Here is a 12,149-nt window from a genome sequence, read left to right as displayed (position 1 = left end):
AACCCTTTCCTTTCACCCACCCCAGCAGCCCCGGCCGGTCACTGCCACTCGACTGCCCGCGCTCTGACCCCAGGGACCCGGGTCTGGCAGCTCGGGGGAGTCGCTGGGTGAATGTGTGGGGCAGAGTAACCAGGGCTCCCTGTGCCCCAGGATCCCTGTGTGCAATGGGGAAGGCCCCGTGCTGTCCTGCAGACCTTAGGGGCTGGGCAGTGAGTGTTATTATTGATACCACCCTCAGCCATTTCAGGGTGTCTTGGCAAGCATCTTGCCTCAGTTCACCCTCGTCAGCATTCGTTAAATTACACCTCACAGTCCAAAAGATCTGAGAGAAAAGTGCCCTCCTGGGGTCTGCTCTGAGTCCAAGTAAACCCCAAAATAAAATCTTTTCCTTCACTCTGCTCCAGCCTCCAGCTCTCACAGAAGCTCCTCACTGTCCTCAAGTCAGGAGTCCTCAGTCCTCCTTCCCAGAGCTGGGCTTGGATTAGTTTCCATCCTGGAATCAGATGACTCCAGTCCTCCTTCCCGGAGCTGGGGTCATTTCAGACTGTGCCTTTATTCTCTGCGTCCACTTTCTCCAGCCGGGGGCAGCTCTCCAGGGCTCTGTCCTGCTACAGCTGCTGCTGTCATTGTCATCTCTGGCAGCGCCTCCCCCTTAGGGGAGCTCCTCTGTCTAGGACAGTAGTCCCCAAACTTTTTGGTCATGCCCTCCCTTAGCTGGTTTTCTCCCCCACCCTGGGAGCTGCATTTGGGAGAAGGACCAGGAAGGGGGCTGCAATTGGGGCCGGGGGCCGTGGCTGGGAGTGGACCCAAGTTGGGGCCGGGAGCTAGAGGCTTTGGCCAGGGGTGGAACCACGGTTTGGGCTGGAGCTGCAGCTGGGGTCACAGCCTGGACCAGGGCTGAGAGTCGGTGGAGGAGGCCGGGGCCAGAGATGCAGCTGGGGCTTATGGTGGTGCCAGAGTGGAGCTGGGGGCAGAACAGGGCTGGGTGGCGTTCCCTTCCTGCCATCCATGGGGGCTGGTCCAGGACCTGCCATGTCCCCAAAATGTTCCTCCACACCCTTGAGGGGGGCACAACCCACAGTTTGGGGACCACTGCTCTAGGAGCACCCCATCCAGGCTCCTTGCTCTAGTGAGCTTTCCTGGGAGCTCCTCTCCTCAGCTGCTTCCTGTCCCTAGGATCCCTTCAGCTGTGCCCTGGTCACCCTTTATCAGGCTCATTAGCTATTTAGCTGCCAACTCGCCACCTAGGGATTTAATTACTTCCAGGTTGGTCTGGGTTGGCTGGTTCTCCCTTACAGGAGCCTGTCATAGGTAGTCTCGTCCCTAACTACTGTAAAAGGGCCAGCGCTCTTGACACATTCCCATCTTTCCCCCACACACACACACCCCTGAGAGCCAACCTGTATTCAAAGGTAGGCTTGACCATGGATGACACTTGGTTATGTTCTGCAGCCGGGGTGAGGTGGAGGGTACTTCCTGCCCTGCGGCCACAAGGAAATCTGCAAGGCCCTTGGCCATAATTTTATTATCGTCACTGAAATATGAAGAGTCCAGGAGTTTGATTCCTCAACTTTCTATATAGCTCATGTCATGGGTAAAATCCCACATAGTCTTCAGCATGTCATAGTTCAGAACAACTCTTTGGCCATAGCAGAGGTAGTCAATAGCACTGGACTTTCATCATTGGTGTGATGGTCCTGTAGCAGATATGGGCTGGCTATGGAGCTTCCCTCTCAGCCAGATACACACCAGATGTGTTCATCACAAAATCCTTTAATGTTCTACCAACTATGGCTGAGGTCAGCTTAAATATGGTAGTTTACACCCAGCGCTACCTAGTGGTTGAACAGCATAATACAGTTTAGCGTTCCGTTACATCTCCCCCTTTAAGTTCTACATTCCGACCATTTATAATATTTACATTATCTCACTGTCTTTGAAGTTCAGTGCAGATCAGTCTGTTAGGTGTCTCTGAATGGTGCTGGTCTTTTAATTACACAACCCGAAAAGATAACAACTTCGTCATCTGGCTGTCCATTAGTTCCAACGACTGACTATGGTCAGTCTGGAATCCTTGAGTCATCTTCTTGTTCTGCATCCGTCATCTGCAGAGTTTGCTCAGTTGATTGTTCTTTCTGAGGAACAAACTGTAGATGTTGACAGTTTCTGTTGAACTCTCCTCTCTTGGTCTTGATCACATACAACCTGGGTGATGAATTCTTTTTCTTTACAACACCTGGAATATTCCATTATTTTTCTCCATCCAGTTTGACACAAACATGGTCACCGGGTTCTAGGCCTGGTAGTTTTCTAAGTGATGTCTGTTGTAAAAGTGTTTGCAAGCTCTTTTTGCCTTTTTATTCAATTTGACTACTCTCTACGTGTCTGACAACTTTGGAGATAGATTCTTTTCCAAAGCTGGGAGGGTAGTTCTGAGTCGTCTTCCCATCAGGAGTTGTGCTGCACTATATCCAGTAGCTGCGATTGGGGTTGATCTATAACTCAGTAGAGCAAAGAATGGATCTTCCTGCTGAAGGATATTCTTCACTGTCTGTGCAGCTCTCGCAGCCTCTCCATTCGCTTGTGAGTAATATGGGCTTCTCGTAATATGAGGAAGATCATATTTTGTTTGGATAAATTAAATTCTACATCAGTGAATTATGGTCCATGCTCTGTCACAAGTTCTTCTGGAACCCTGAAATGACCAAAAGTGCCCTTCAGTTGCTCTATAACACTCTGGTCTGTTATGTCTTTCAAGTACACTCTTTCTACATACCTGGAAAAATAGTCCACGACTACCAGGTAAAGATGTCCCCTGAATTCACATAACTCTGCAGCTAGTCTCTTCCAACGTCTCTTTCATTCAGACTAGCTCCTTGTTAGTGTCACTAATTACGACTGGCCGTATCTTTTTCCCCTCAGCCTTCAGTAAAAGAGCTATGGGAGCCCGTGGGGAAATTTTTCTACCAAGGGCAAATTTAACAGCAGCTCTGGATTGTTTCATAGCTGATGTCCTGAGCCTGGTCTGGCCGTACCTGTGCGGTTCTGGGGGTGTTGACAGTCACTCACTGCAAGTCACTGGGAATTGGGCTCATAAGTTGCTGGGACACATTTGAAATAGAGCTGGGTGTAATTTTGGGGGTAAATAGTTTATTTGCTGAAAAATTATATTTTGGGTCGACTGAAACTATTCCTGAATCCATGTCGAGTTTGCTGAGTACTTTCAATGAACAGAGAAAGGTTCCACTTCTTCCCTTCCAGCCTTTAGCCCCGTGGCTGGGCCCTCAGCGGGGAGCCCCCGGTTCAATCCCGCCGTGGGATGTGGGGCAGGAATTGGAATGTGGGAATCCAGGTAAGGGCTGGAACTGCTGGGCTCCGGGTGTCTGGTGTGGGGCTCCCACAATCTCTCCTGCTGAAGACGTCCCCCTGTGTCTAAACACTGCCATGGGCACTGGGCCATAGCGTGGGAGTGAGAATGACTCTGGCAGCGCAGAGTCCAGCTCCCCTGGTCCAGTGACCCTGTAAATACTGATCCATAACCCCAGTGAGGGGAGGGGTTCTGGCCCCTGGCACAGCAGTGTCTCAGCCATGTCGGTGCCCCACTGCGAACCCCGAGTGCAGATGCGCTGTACTGGTATGAACTGGGCCTGGCCCCTGGTGCAGCTTCTCCCAGATGGAGTGGGCAGGAAGTGGGGAAATGCCCCCTCCCCTCCCCACTGCCTCAGCCTCATTAGCAATGGCCCCTGTTCCCCCCCAGCACCCCTCAACTCTTATCTCCCTCTACCCTGCCCCCTTCCAGCGAGCCCAGACACCCTGCCCGTGCCTGAGCATGGAGAGTCCCAGCTGCGCCCCGTGGGTCAGGGCTGCACCCCCAGTGTGTGTGGGGATGGCACCAACCTGCTCTTAGCAACAAACCAGCCACACATGGCCCAAAGCAAGAGAGATTCCCTGTGGCCTGCCCCCTTCACCTTCCCTCCTGCCCCCCTTCACCTCCCTCTGTCCCCCTAGCACCTGCCCCTCCCCTTACCCTTCCCTCAATTCCTGTGCCCACCTGACCTCCGCCTCTATCCTGTCCCCTCACCCTCACCCCAAACTCCTGCTGCTCCCCTGGGACTCTGCCCCTCTCCCCACCTTTGTCTCCCTGGCATCTACCCCTGCCCTCCACCCACCTCTGTCCCCTGGCACCTGCCAATCTTCTCATGCCCCTGTGCCCCCTGGCTCCCGCTCCTCCCTTACCCCTGTGCCCACCTGGCCCCTGCCCTTCCCTTCTCTCGTCCCCCTGTGCCCACCCCTCCTCTAGCCCCACTCTCACCTTCTGGATCCTGCCCCTCCCCATTCCCCTCTCCTAACACCTCCTTCTACCCAACTGCCTTGCCTCTCCCCTCGCCCCTCTCTGGCCCCTCGTGCACACCCCTCCCATCGCCCCCCTCTCTACCTCCTGGTGCCTATACCTCCCTCCTCTGCCCTCCCTGTGTCTGCCCTTCTGCTCACCCCCCTCAATCCCCCTGGCACCTGCCCTTTCCCTGACCCCCCTGCACCCTGCTGGTGCCGACCCCTTCCCTCACTCACCCTGCCCCCCTGGTACCTGCCCCTCCTCTTGCCCCCTTCGTCCCTGATGCCCATCCCCCTCACTCCATCTGCCCCCTGACTCCACTCTCCTCATGCCCCTCTTCCCCCATCACCCATGACTTGCCCCACCCCCGCCTTTCTCGTGACCACCCCTCCTTTCACCCCCCATCTCCTGGCACCCACTCCTCCCCACCCCCTTCCCTCCTTTTTGTCTGCCCCCTTCCTTTACCCCCTTCTGTCCCCCAGCACCTGCCCCTTCCCCTGCCCCTCTGGCGCCCACCTCTTCACTTGCCCCCCTCTGCCCCCAATACGGCCTCTTGCCCCTTGTTGTCCCTGGTGCCTGCCCCATTCCATGCCTCACCACTGTCCCCCTGGCGCCTGCCCCTCCCACTGTCCCATTGCTGCCTGCCCATCTGCTCACCCTCCTGTGCCCCCTGGCTTTCACCCCTCCCCTCGGACCCCTCTAGCCTCCCTGCACCCACCCCTTCCCTTGCCCTCCTACCCACTGACGACCACACTTTCCCTCACCGCCCCGCCCATTAGCCCCTGGTGCCTTCCCCATCCCATGCCCCACCACTGTCCCCCAACCCCCCAGCATTTGTCTCTCCCCCACTCTGCCCCCAGTTCCTGCCCCTTCCTTCTCCCGCCCTGGCCCCCACCTGTCCCCTCAGTACAGGCCACTTCCCTCGCCCCCACGCCCTGTTGCCTGCCCCTTCCCTTGCACCCCCTCCCCTGCCACCTTCCCCTTAGTTCTTCCCCCTTCCCTTCCCTCACTCTCTGCCTCCCTAAAACCTGCACTCCTCACCCCCTTCTAGTCCCCTGGTGCCAGCCCCTCTGTTCGCTCCTCCTCTGCCCCCCTGAGGCCCATCTCTACCATTGCTACCATCTGCCTCCATGGTGCCTGCCCCTTCCTTTGCCCCCTCTGCCTGCCTGGTGCAAACCCCTTCCCTTGCCTGCCTTTGGGCCCCCTGGTGTCTGCCCCTCCCCTCCCCATCTCCTAACTTCTGGGTCCCAACCCTCCCCTCCCCCTCTCTCTTCCCCCCTCATGCCCACATCTCCACACCCCTCTGCCCATAGGGCGTGCCCTTCTCCACACCCCACTTTCTGCCCCCCAGTGCCCGCCCCCCTCCTCTCTCCACTCCTTGTATCTACCCCTCTGCTCATCCCCCCCCATCCCTCATGGTGACTACCCCTTCCCTCCTCCCACCTCTGTCTTCCCAGCACCCACCCCTCATGCCCCTCTCCCCCTTTATGATTGCCCTTTCCCTCACTCCACTGCTGCCCCCTGGGGTCTGCCCCACCGCTTCCCTTGCATGTCACTCTGAAACCTGTCCTACCCCTCACCCCTCTTTGTCCCCTTGTCACCTGTGCCTTCTCCCACCCCCTCCTTTTCCCCTGGTGCCAGCCCCTCCTTCTACTCCCCCTCTGCCTCCCTAGTGCCTGCCCCTCTGTTCGCGCCTTGTGTCCCTTGGTGCAAGCCCCTTCCCATCCCCCAGTGCTGCCCGCCTCTTCTGTATCCCAACCTTTGGACCCCTGGTGCCCACCCCTCCCCTCATCTTTCTCTTTCCCTTGGCACCAGTCCTGCCCCTCAATCACACTCTACGGCCCTGATGCATGTCCCTCCCCTTCCCCCTTAGCCCCCCCGCCCAGTGCCTGCCCCTCCCATCATCCCATTTTCTCCCCTGGCACATGCTCCTCTGCTCACCCTCCCCCGGTAGCCCCATGGCACCTGCCCCTCCTCTTGCCCTCCTCCATCCACTGCTGACTGTCCCTGCCATAGCCAGACCCTCTGCCCCCAGGCTCCTGCATCACTCCGTCCCCCTGGTGCCTGCCCATTCCCTCCCCCGCTATGGTCCTGGCACCTGCCCCACTCCTCATCCCGCCCACCCCCTGGCATCAGTCCCTCCCCTTGATTCCCCCTGCCCCAATAGAGCCCCCCATTCCCTCACATCCGTCTCCCCCTGGTGCCCGCCCCTTCCCTTGCTTGCCTGTGCCCCCTGGGGTCCATCCCCTTCTTCTGCCCTGGTGCCCACCTGTCCCCTCACCCCCTGCAGCCCCTGGGAACCTGCCCCTCCCTTCACCCTGCTCTGTCCTCCTGGTGCCCGCTCCTCTTACCCCCCCAGTGCCCTTGTGCCTGCCCCTCCCCTCCAACCTCTACTCTTGTCATCTGCCCCTCCCCTGTCCTCTCCCAGCATCAGCCTCTCCCCTCCCCCGCCCCCACTGACACCTTCCCACCCCTCCCCCGCTCCTCCTGCCCTTTCCCCCCCAATTTCCTTCTCCCCGAACATGCCCAGACAGGAGCTGTTCAGTGGCCCCCTGGATCTGGGGGGAGGAAGGCCCTGTCCCCACTGCCAGGGCAGACAGGTTTTAAAACCAGCTTGTGACACTCCCCTGACCCAGTTACAACCAATTGTGCCCATGTGGCAGCTTTTCTGCCTCACAGCCGGGGCTGAGCTGTGTGTGTGTTTGCTCCCCGCCTGCAGCCTGACCCTGTGTGTGCCCTGGTGCCTGCTGGGGGAGTCGGGGCAGCTCCAGCAGGGATCAGAGAGCCCAGGGGCCATGCACACACATTGCAGCCCCACTGGCCCAGGGGTCCATGCACTCCGGGGTATCCTACCGCACAGAGCTGGGAGGGAGGGGGGCATCCAGGGCAGTTACGCAAACACCGCTGGGGGTCCTGTTCGGGTTGCCACCTCTGAGGTCCAACAAAACAGGAAATCTGCCTGCTTCATGGACATCACCTGTCCCCTCATCCGGGCACCGTCTCCCCATCTGAATCCCGGGAGAGGGCACCAGCCACCACATGCTCCTGCTCCTGGACTGCCCCAAGTACCAACCTCACCGAGCAGGACATGGCGCCAGATCTACCCCCCTGCCCCCGGCAGTGACCCCTGCAGCGGGTACCTGCACAGGGGTGACTGGGCCCTGCTGGCCCTGAGCTCCCGACCTCACTCACTGCTCCAAGCTGCCCCGTCTCTGCAGCTCCCAGGCACTCTGGACCCAGAGCTCCCTTTGCGTAGGCACGGTCACCCCGCAGCTCCCCCGCTGCAGCCACTGACACACCTGGGACTCGTCACGGCCTGGGCAGACTCACAGATTTCCCAGGAGAGTGACATGGACAAAGGGAGAATCCTGGGAAAACCTGGACAGGTCGGGTTGCCAACTTTCTAATCTCACAAAACCGAACACCCCTTCCCTGCCCCGGCCCTGAGGCTCTGCCCTTCCCGCTCTCCATCCCCCCTCCCTCCGTCGCTCACTGTCCCCCACCCTTACTCACTTTCACCGGGCTGGGGCAGGGGTTTAGGGTTTGGGAGGGGAATTAGGGCTCCGGCTGGCGGTGCAGACTCTGGGGTGGGGCCAGGGATGAGGGGTTTGGAGTACAGGAGAGGGCTCCAGGATGGGGCAGGGGATTGGGGTGCAGGGGGGGTATGGGCTCTGGGCTGGGGGTGTGGGCTCCAGGTGGGGCCAGAAATGAGGGGTTCAGGGTGTGGGAGAGGGCTCTGGGCTGGGGCTGAGCTGCTATGGTCACTAACAGTGTTAACTCTGCCACGTGCCACACACCACGTCCCAGGAACAGCCGTAACCTAGATTCATGGCACTGTAGGGCTGGAAGGGACCTCGAGAGGTCACCGAGCCCAGCCCCTGGTGCTGGGGCAGGTCCTAGACCATCTCTGGCAGGGGTTTGTCCAGTCTGTTCTTACAAACCTCCAGTGACGGGGATCCCGCAGCCTCCCTTGGATCAGGTCCAGAGCTTCACTGCCCTGAGACGTAGAAAGTGTTTCCTCATCTCCAGCCTCAGTCTCCCTTGCTGCAGCTCGCACCCATTGTTCCTTGGACAGGCCCTCGCCCTGCCCGCTGCGGGCACTGGGGGTGTCACCAGGTGTGAGCATCGCTGTTATCGCACTGAATGGCTGGGGGCACTGGGCTGGCTCAGGGGGGCAGTGAGGGCAGCTGGGGCCTTTCACTCCCCAGTCACCGATCCCAGCCCAGGCTCAGAGTCCAGCTCGCAGCGAACAGGAGCTCATGTCGTAATTCTCGTTAATGGCAGCCTCACTGGCCATCTCTGCAGGGAGGCCAAGGCCTGAAGGGGCCGCAGGGACGGTTCCTCCCCAGGGAGAGGCTCCAGCAGGTGTCAGGGCTGAGCCATGTTGGCAGGACAGTGCGGGGCTCACACGGCCCCTGTGACGTCCTTGTACCCTCGATACCCAGAGCTCCAGCAGGAGGGGTGTAAACCCCACTTGTACCCCCAGCACAGAACTCACTGACACTCACTGACACTGCCCCAAGGCCCCCGCTCCTCCCGAGGTTGGGGGGTGAATAAATGGCACTGGAAGGGAGGGGCCAGGAGACCATGGCGCCATCACTTTTACTGATAGGAGGGCTAGGTCTCCCACTTTTTACCGGCTGTAAGGGTGAGTGATGGAGTGTGGGAGGGGGCAGAGAGGAGCGACCATGGGGGCAGGGTGTTGGGGGGGAAGAGGCGGTGCGGGGGTGGAGTCTTGGGGAGAAGGGGCGGTGCGGGGGCGGGGTCTTGAGAAGAGGCAGTGTGAGGGCCGTGGCTCAGGGAGAAGGGGCTGTGTGAGGGCAGGGGTTCGTGGAGAAGGGGTGGTGCGGGGGCAGGAGCTCCAGGAGAAGGACCCACACGGGAGGGCGGGGCCATGGTTCCGGCTCTGGTGGCCTCTCTACTTTTAGGGAGTTTCCATCACTCCTGGGGAGAGTACCATCCCGGATCCTGATCCACGGGCACATCTGTGTATTTGCTGGGTGCACAGAGCTCTCCAGGTGGAGACACTTTCTCACTGACCCAGGAATCGGTGCTGCTGGGAGGCCCCACTGCCCAGGAGGCCAAGGGCTCTCGCTCCCCTGCCCTGGGGGTGAAGGGAGGGGCCCTGGGGCTGCTGTTCCCTGTCCCAGGAATGGGGTGAAGGGGACGTGGACACAGACAATCTCCCCGCTTGCGCTGTGAGGGTCAGACCTGGCTCCACGCTGGGCTTCAGAGCCTGAGCTCCAGCCTGAGCCTGAACGTCTACGTGGCTATTTTTAGTGCCAAAGAGGGAGCCCCACAAGCCTGAATCTGTCCACCCTGTTCGGAGACTCACTGCCGCGGGCTGTGTACATGAACCCAGAGTGTGTCCAGAGTCTGGGTCTGAAAGTTCCCAGCGCGTCTGATGCAGGGCTGGTTAATGAGAGCGAGGGGGGCGGCTGGCGCAGTCGTTAGATGGAGACACCGGAGCCCCTGGTGCTCTGGGACGGTCTCTGTGACCATTATCTGCTCTGGGAGACGCCCAGGTGCAGCTGCAGAGGGTCTGTGCCGCTAGCATCGCCCATGGGACAATCGCTCTGGGCAGAGTTCAGGCTGATTTGTGGGGGTATCCATTTTCAGCCTGATTTTGGGGGCGAGATCAGGGGTTCAGGGGGAATTTTTTTACCCAGGGCAAATTAAATAGCAGCTCTGGAGTGTTTCATAGCTGATGTCCTGAGTCTGACCTGCCTGTAACTTTGCATGTCTGGTGATTTTGATAGTCACTCACTACAAGTCACTGGGATTTGGGCTCCTAAGTTGCTCAGACAGGTTTACAGTGAAGCTGGGTGAAATGTTTTGGACAAATGGTTTATTTGCTGCAAAATTATATTTCGGGTCAACAGAAACTATTCGCTAATCCTTGTCGAGTTTGCTGACGAGTTTCAATCAACAGAAAGGTGCCGCCGCTTCCCTTCCAGCCTTTAGCCCCGTGGCTGGGCCCCCAGCGGGGAGCTCCCGGTTCAATCCCGCCGTGGGATGCCATGAGGGCTTGAGCTGCTGGGCTCTGGGGGTCTGATGACGTCCCCCTGTGTCTAAACACTGCTCTGGGCACTGGGCCAGAGCATGGGAGCGAGACTGACTCTGCAACCCAGTGTGTCGGGCCCTGACCTGGGAGACCCAGAGTCCAGGTCCCCTGCTCCAGTCACCCTGTAATTATTGATCCATAACCCCAGTGACGGGAGGGGTTACGGCCCCTGGCACACCAGTGTCTCAGGCCATGTCTGCCGGGGTTTCCTTGCAACGGTGGAAACCCCCAGGGCAGACTTGCTGTGCGGATGTGAACTGGGGCTGGAGCCTGGTGCAGCTTCCCCCAGATGGAGGGGACAGTAAGTGGGGAAATGCCCCCTCCCCTCCCCACTGCCCTGGCCTCATTAGCAACAGCCTATTAATACGCATTTACACCCCCCCAGAATCCTCCACTGCACTGCCACCCCAGTGATCCCAACCCAGACCACTGCCCCATGGCGGACGGGCTGGACCAGGAGAGGGGAGGGGCTGGCTGTGGGGTTTGCCTGGCTGGAAGGTGGTGCCCATGGGGCCCGCCAGCATGGAGAGTCCCAGCTGCGCCACCTGGGGCAGGGCTGCACCCCCAGTGTGTGTGGGGCCAGCACCAACCTGCTCTTAGCGAGAAACCAACCACACATGACCCCAAAGCAAGAGAGATTCCCTGTGGCCTGCCTCTCCCTCACCCATCTGGCTCCTGCCCCTCCCTTACCCTTTTCTCACCCCTGTGCCCACCTGGACCCTGCGTCTATTCGGACCCCTCCTCCTCATCCCTCCCCTTCTTCCCACCCACTTTCTGCTTCCCTAGGCCCCTCTGCCCCCCACTTTGCCTCCCTGCCATGTGCCTCTGCCTTCCACCCACCTCTGCCCCACCGGAAACCCCCCTCCTTCCCCCCTTCCCTCCTGGCACCTTTCCCTCTCCCCAAACATCCTCTGCACCCTGGAGCCCACCCATCACTTCACACCCCCGCTATGTCCTGGCATCCACCTCTCCCCTTTCCCTCGTCTGCTGCCATGTCTCCCATCCCTTCCCTCACTCCCATCTGCTTCCCTGGTGCCTGCCACTGCCCTCACCCCCTCTCCCCCCGATGGCCGTCCCACCCCTCACCCTCTTCCGCTGTCCTGGCTTCCGCCCTTCTAACTCCCCTCAGCCCTCCTGGCACCTGCCTCACTCCCCACCCTCTCTGACCCCTGGCACGCACCCTTCCCTCACCCCCCTGTGCCCACCCCTCCTCTAGCCCCACTCTGACCCCCTGGCACCTGCCTCTCCCCAATGCCGTCTCCTAACACCTTCCTCTACCCACCTGCCCCTTCCTCTCTCCGCACCCCTCTCTGCCCCCTGGTACTTGTCCCTCCCCTCCTCTGCCCTCCCTGTGTCTGCCCTTCTGCTCAACCCCCTCAATCCCCCTGGCACCTGCCCTTTCCCTTACCCCCCGCACCCTTCTGGTGCCGACCCCTTCCCCCTGCCCCCCAATACCTCACCCTCCCCTTGTCCCCTTCCTCCCTGGTGCCTACCCCCTCACCACCCTCTGCGCCACTGACCCCACTCTCCTCTCGCCCCTCTGCCACCATCATCCATGCCACCTTCTCTTTATTTCTCACTCTGTCCCTCCTCTTGCCCTCTGGCTCCACCCCCTGCAACCCCCGGGATCCTGCCCTTCACCCCCCCTATTCTTATGGTGCCCGCCCCTTCCCTTGTCCCGACAGTGCCTTTGTGCCTGCCCCTCCCCTCTACCCCTCCCCGCTCTGCTCCTGTCACCTGCCCCTCCCCTTT

General features: G+C 59.7%; 1 protein-coding gene and 1 pseudogene across 2 annotated transcripts in view; one reads left to right on the top strand and one right to left on the bottom strand.

The window, feature by feature from the left end:
- LOC141998040 (zinc finger protein RFP-like) overlaps positions 1-12,149 on the bottom strand; it is a 338,200-nt pseudogene that overhangs the window by 37,011 nt on the left and 289,040 nt on the right.
- The window catches only part of LOC141998476 (E3 ubiquitin-protein ligase TRIM39-like), a 29,962-nt gene that overhangs the window by 16,505 nt on the left and 1,308 nt on the right, over positions 1-12,149 (top strand). The gene's annotated exons all lie outside the window — the stretch shown is intronic.

This window comes from Natator depressus, chromosome 14 (genome assembly GCF_965152275.1).
Source record: "Natator depressus isolate rNatDep1 chromosome 14, rNatDep2.hap1, whole genome shotgun sequence".
NCBI lineage: Eukaryota > Metazoa > Chordata > Testudines > Cheloniidae > Natator > Natator depressus.
Note: the sequence above shows the minus strand (reverse complement) of the source record. Positions and strands in the feature narration are given on the sequence as shown.